This window comes from Lepus europaeus, chromosome 10 (assembly GCF_033115175.1).
Source record: "Lepus europaeus isolate LE1 chromosome 10, mLepTim1.pri, whole genome shotgun sequence".
NCBI lineage: Eukaryota > Metazoa > Chordata > Mammalia > Lagomorpha > Leporidae > Lepus > Lepus europaeus.
In genome coordinates, this window is record NC_084836.1 from 115681862 (window position 1) to 115688326 (window position 6465).

Sequence of the window (6465 nt, forward strand, 5' to 3'; positions counted from 1 at the left end):
CGGCAAAAGGAAGACCTTTCTCTCTGTCTCTCTCTCTCTCACTGTCCACTCTGCCTGTCAAACAAACAAAAAAAGAATCTTTCAGGCACTGCTTTCAGGTGCCGCTGGCCCGTGGGCCACCTCTGAGCAGCAAGGGTTGGGAGCTCCAACCCCAGGCTCATGGCAAATCGACTGCTTTTGCCTGTAGCCGGGAGAGAGCTGCTGTGGCCGCCCAAAGGGCACATCAAGGCTTCCTGAGGGGGTGCAACCCCCTCCCTTGCTGGATCAGCGAGGTTTTGCAGTGAAACCGGCTGTGCAATGTGCTGTGGCTTCCCCACACGGGCTACTTGCTCTAGGTTTGCATTAGGTTTGCTTCTCAACTTTGGTCCCCTGCCTGGCTGCGGCGTGGCTGTGTTTTGCTTCCATCTCACTCGCTTCTCACCTCCCAGCAGTCTGGGTCAATGTGGGAATGAAAGCTGGTCCTGGGGAGATGAGAGCTCAGTGGGAGGCCAGCTGGAAAGAGATCAAAATAAAGATTTTTCTCTGCTCCCTGCCTCCCTGGGCAAGTAGAGGCGAGGTTGGTGGAAATTGCTGAGAGGGCGAGAGGGGCGAGGCAGGCAGGGGTTTCGGGAATGCACTTTTGGGGAGCAGGAGTCTCTGAGCACACCCAGCCCCCTGCCTGTCTCTCTGTGTAAGGAGAACTGGGCTGTCCAGTGGGGTGGCACGGGGTCCTGGGTGTGGCCTCGGCAAGTTTCCTGCCCCAGCTGGACACCCTCCCTCCCTCCTGCAAAATCAGATTGGTGCCTGCTTGCAGGGCTGGGTGTCCCTGTCCATTTCCCATTGGGGTAATGAAACGCCCGAGGCTGGGGGCTTTATGTCTTTAGCTCGGGGGTCAAGAGCATGGCACTGCAGTGTTCTGGGCCTGGGAGGCCCCTGGCCTGTCCTGGGGGTGGAGCACACACTACGGGAGAGAGCACCAGCGAGACAGCAAGCCAGGGATGGGGAGGGGTCAGACTCAGGCTCGCTGCTTTTGGGGTCTCCATTCACGGCTTCCAGGGACAGTGGCTCCACCTACCTCCTGCAGGCTCCACCTCTTAAAGGTCCCACTGCCTCCTCAGGACCAGGCCTCCAACACAGGATCGCTTCCCTTGCAAATCCTACCCAAAGCTAGGAGCCGGGTGTCCCCTGTTCGTTCCCCAGACCCTCTCTCTGCCACGGGACGTTGACCATGAGCAGCTGGGTTGTTGGGGTGCCCTGCCCCTGGGGCTTCTGCCTGCGTTTGCAAAGGAGGTGTCAGCAAAAGATGGGCCCTGCAGTGTTCATCACTGTCCCCTTGGGGCTCTGGGCAGCATCTGTGAGTTTGCCTCATTTTTGCTGCCCTGTGCACCAGCCTTGAGATTGTCTAACAGTCATAAGCGCCTCTCAGATACAAAGTAACCCTGCAGTAGCTGCTTTGCAATAATGGTCGGGTTCCTCTGGGTCATTCACTTACAGAACACGAGGTCGACTTTCCCAGCAGAGGGCACCATAGGCTGCTTCTATTTCCATCCCTCACCCACAGTCAGGCCAAATTCCCAGGGCCTGGCCAATCAGAGCATTGCCTCCTCATGTCCTTCTCACTGATTGGCTCAGGGATGGACACGTGGTCTAAGCTGTTCCAATCAGAGTGCCTCTCAGTAACTTAGAGTTACTCTAAAGATACTTTGTTCTTTCCTGTTGCACTTGAGAAGGTGCAGGGCTGCTGGGTTACTGCAGCCATGTTGTCACTATGAGGGAGTGTCTTAAGCTGCCAGAAATCGCCATGGGGACACAAGAGTGGAGCTCACAGCATGGAAATTGTAAGCGCCTCATGGCCTTCTGTGGCTGGACCTGAAGCTCGCCATGGCCCTTGGGCTTTGCAGTTATGTGAGCCTATAAGGGGCTCCCCAACCACCCCCCTTGTGACATGTTTTTTCCCTATGCCAGTTTGAGTTGTGTCTTCTGATATTTGGAAACTATGAATCCTACCTAATATAATGGCTATAGGAGTAAAAAGCTCCATTTCTTTTTTTTTTTTTAAGGTTTATTTACTTTATTTGAGAGAGTTACAGAGAGGCAGAGAGAGAAAGAAGTCTTCCTTCCATTGGTTCACTTCCCAGATGGCTGCAATGGCCAGAGCTGCGCTAATCCAAAGCCAGGAGCTTCCTCTGGGTCTCCCACGCAGGTGCAATGGCCCAAAGACTTGGGCCATCTTTTACCACCTTCCCAGGCCATAGCAGAGAGCTGGATTGAAAGTGGAGTAGCTGGAACTTGAACCGGTACCCATATGGGATGCCAGCACTGCAGGCTGTGGCTTTACCTGCTACAGTACAGCGCCAGCCTCAAGAAACTCCATTTCTGAACGCACCCTCTTCCCCACAGTAACTTCTCTCCCCATCCCACAGTGCTCGGAGGGAATTGTGATCATCATGCCCATTTTCCAGATGGGAAGAGCCTTGTCCAAGGCCACCCAGCTATTGAATGCTAGGAGCAGGATCCAGGCACGGGGTCCAGCCCTTTATTCCACCCTACACTGCCGCCCAGCAGGGTGGACACCCATCACCCCCTCCTCAGTGGCCAGAGCCATGACTTTCAGCAGAGAGAGCACAGCCTGGCCCCCGGGATTCCGGCCGTGGCGGTGGGGGAAGACCGTGGGCGTGCAGGCTGGATGCCGGGGAGTCTGCAGCCCTGTGGCTCCCCCACGTTCATTATCTAACTGCTAATGAAAAGTTCTCCCAATCGTGCGCCTGCCAAGTCTGCTGTGACGAAGTGTGAAAGCGCATTTGCAACGAGCAGCCTCCGCGGGCAGGCAAACGCGGAGCACGTGAGAGTCCCTGGCACAGCTCGGCGAAGCGGGGCTGCGGCGTGTCCCCTGCCATCTTGTGTGAGCGGTCCATTGCGCAGACCCCTCCCAGGGCTGCCGGGGAGCTCTCGTGGACTAATTCCCAGGGGCAGCAACGGCTCCTGTGCACTGAGCCAGCAGACTCCGTTCTGGGTGACCTGGGTGCTGTGTTTTGTCGCATTCTCATGTGAGGTGGGTGTTCTTGTTCCCCTTTTACAGAGAAAGAACTGGAGGGGCTGGGAGGCTCGGTAGCTTGCCCAGGGTCAGGCACCAAGGCGGCAACCTGCTGGGGAATCCAACCTGAGCCTCCCCGGCTCCAAAGCCTCGGTCGCTCCGCTTGTCCTAGGGCTTGCGCTCTTCTCTGCTGCCCCGGATGTGACCCTCACACAACAGTGAGGCTCAGAGGAAGGCCACTTTGCAGGTGGACTCTGCTAAAGACCAGTGGGCCTGGTTGGAAGGGTGCAAAGTCCAACTTTTTTTTAGATTTTATGTATTTGAAAGGCAGAGTTACACACACACACACAGCTCTTCCATCCACTGGTTCACTCTTCAAATGGCCACAACAACTTGGGTTGGGCCAGGCTGAAGTCAGGAGCCAGGACCTCCATCTGAGCCTCCTGGGTGGGTGCAGGGGCCCAGGCTCTAGGGCTGTCTTCTGCTGCTTTCCCAGGCGCATCAGCAGGGATGCCCGCATCCAATGTGAGCACCAGGTCAGTCCTGGCTGCCCCACTTCTGACCCAGCGCCCTGCTTGTGCTCCTGGGAAGGCAGTGGCTGATGGCCCCGACACTCATGTGGGAGACCCCGATGGAGTTCCTGGCTCCCAGCTTCAGTCTGGCCAAGAGCTGGCTGTTGTGGCCATTTGGAGAGTGAACCAGCAGATGGAAGAGCTCTCTCGGTGTCTGCCTCTCTTGTGCCACTCTGCCTCCCAAATATATATACATTTTTTGAATGTCCCTTTTCAGAGGGAAGCTTTGCCTGGGCCATCTCATGCAGAGTTCCCCTGGGGTCTCACCAGGACTGGGTCACATGCCCCCCCCCCCCATGTCTCATTGGCAAAGGCTGATGGGATTGCTGAGTTTGGCATAAATCCCAGCACTGGGCACACACAGGGGAACTTGGGTGGGGGAAGCTTGGGGGGCAGTTTTGAAGTCAGCAGCTAGTGGTGTCTACCACTGAGGCACCAAGGGTGCTGGGAACTGAGCTTGCAGTCCTGGGCTCCGGCCGGCACCTGCTGTGGCTGTGGAGGGCAGCAGATAGGCCGATCCAGCCTTCAGTGGAAGACGGCAAATCTTAGTATTTGTGTTCTCTGTGGGAAACTGAACAACTCAGCAGCCTGGGGGGATGCGACTCCATAGCTTGGGTCCACTTCTGCTGGAGTCCCTCCCGGCCCTATAGCCTCTCTAGGACCTCAGCTGAAGGTCATTGCCAAGTAGCTGTCATGCCCACCATGAGACCCTCGCACTCCTGTGGTGAGGCATCTCCTGTTTGGTTATCTCCATGGAGACACCATTCCCCTGTGAAGGGGGCCTCTCATCTGGAGGAAGAGTCTAAGGAAGCATAAACGTGGTGGAAAACCAGCACCATCCTGGGCTTTGTTTTGCAGGCCAGTTGTTGACTTTAAATGTGTTTCAGCAAAGTGGGCTTGGACTGCTGTAGGTCATTTGGGCAAACAGCGGGGTCTTTGCAGAAAGAAATGGAAAAACCCTTTCAGGCTCGGCTTTATGGCTGCCGAGGCACGTCTCGTGGCAATTCTTCAGCCGCTTGATCTGAAGTGCAAGGGTGCTGATGGGGACCCTGTCTCATGGGGGAGGCGTCATCCAAGCAGAAGGCATCTCGTGGCCTGGCGGTGGGGGTGGGGTTGTCCATGGAGCTTGTGCCTACCGGGACCCCCTTCCACAGGGTGGGGCCTCCACGCCTCAGCAGCCACAGGGAGCAGGTGCAAGACGCTGCTTCTGTGGAGCCTTGCCCTTGGCCGATCAGAGGTGTCTCACGGGAGCATCGGGGCAATGGGACCGGACGGGCGTTAAGCTGAGGCACTCCCTTTGCTACCTGCAAGTGGTATTTGCTTTCCCGCTCCCCTGAGTCTTAAAAGGTTCCATTTCCTAGTCCTTGCCATGCTACATTTCCATCTGTTTAGCACTGTCAGCGGCCCTGCCTCTCACAGCCACTTCAGAAGGCACAAAAAAAGGTCATTCCATAAATCTCAGACGTGATTATGGTGACACCAGTGCCGGATCTCTGTGACACCACGAGGCTGGGGCAAGTAGAGCTAATTAGCTGGAAAACGTACTTCCCGGGCGTGCGTCACGGGAAGCAGGTGCCAGGGGAGTCTCTAATGGGGCCCTCAGGACTTGGATGATATTTCCACTCCGCGTCACCAGGTGGGTCCCACGCTGAGGTCGCTGTGGCCACCTTACCAAGGATGGGGCGGGGGTGGGGCGGGGTAGGGAGCAGGGCAGGGCAAGGCACCGGGGACGCTGGTCTCTATTCTCTATGTCATGGTCAACCACCAAGGAGGCAGGGCAGTGCGGCAGCCTGCTTTGCTCCAAAGCTGCTTTCCTGCTCCTGAGCAGAGGGAGGCCATGAAGCTGGGGATGGAGACGCAAGCAAGCGACGCTGCCATCCCGGGCGGCGAGGCCATGCTCGCGAGGGCGCCTTGTGCATGAAGACACCCCTTGGCCCCTCCCCAGAGCTCCGATCCCCGCCAGCCAAGGCAGAACCTGCCGGGCAGTCCCTCCCGACATGTGTCACCCCCACTACCTTTATGGGGAGGCTGGTCCTGGTCCCGTAGGGGACATGGGGAGGCCTTGGAGGACTTGTGTCTGTGCCTCTCAGATGGCTCTAGGGCCAGGGACGCCCCGCTTGGAGCAATAGCTCCACTGGCTGTTTAGATGTGGATCCAGGAGAACGGTGTAAAACCTCCCCCCTCCCCCGCCCCACCCAAACACTAGAATAAATGTGGAGTAGAACCGAAAATGCACCTTGGCTTTTAAAGAGGATTTGGAGCCACTTTGCTTTGCCATGAGCAACGCTAAGAGGTTGCTGGGATGCCTCTGGGGGCAAAGGTCAAGACACAAAAGAGAAGGGAAGATGGGAGACAGAAGATGGAAGGGAAAAAGGAAGAGGACAGGGCTGGGAGGCGGGGCCGAGACAGGCAGGGCCTTCCTGAGCCGCAACAGCCTGGGGCCTGCCCCCCTCCAGCCTCACTGCCCCCCAAGCATGCAGGACCCCGAAACACCTTCTCCTGCCAGCCCCGGGCCTGAGGACCCTGCTGGGATTCTTGACTCCGTCTTTTAAAAGAGCGCCAGGGAGGGAGCTTCCTCCGGCATCAGTTTCCTGTGCTCGGAGGCGATGCGAAGAAGGACAGACACACGGACACACGGGCAGGTGGCCGCGAGGTCGCTGCTCTTGCTGTATTTTTCTCTGCGGGCAGCCCCACAAAGCCAGCCTTCGCCGGGCGCAGGGGTCGCAGGGTGGGAAGGGGAAGCCGCGTCCTTAGTGAGGGCAGCAGGCAGGGGCGGGGGCACGCGGGGAAAGCAGCCGGGGCGGGCCGGGCGCGCCACCCGGCTGCCGCCTCGCTCGCCGGGAGGGGGGCTGGCGCCCTCCGAAGCGGCTTTTCCGGGGC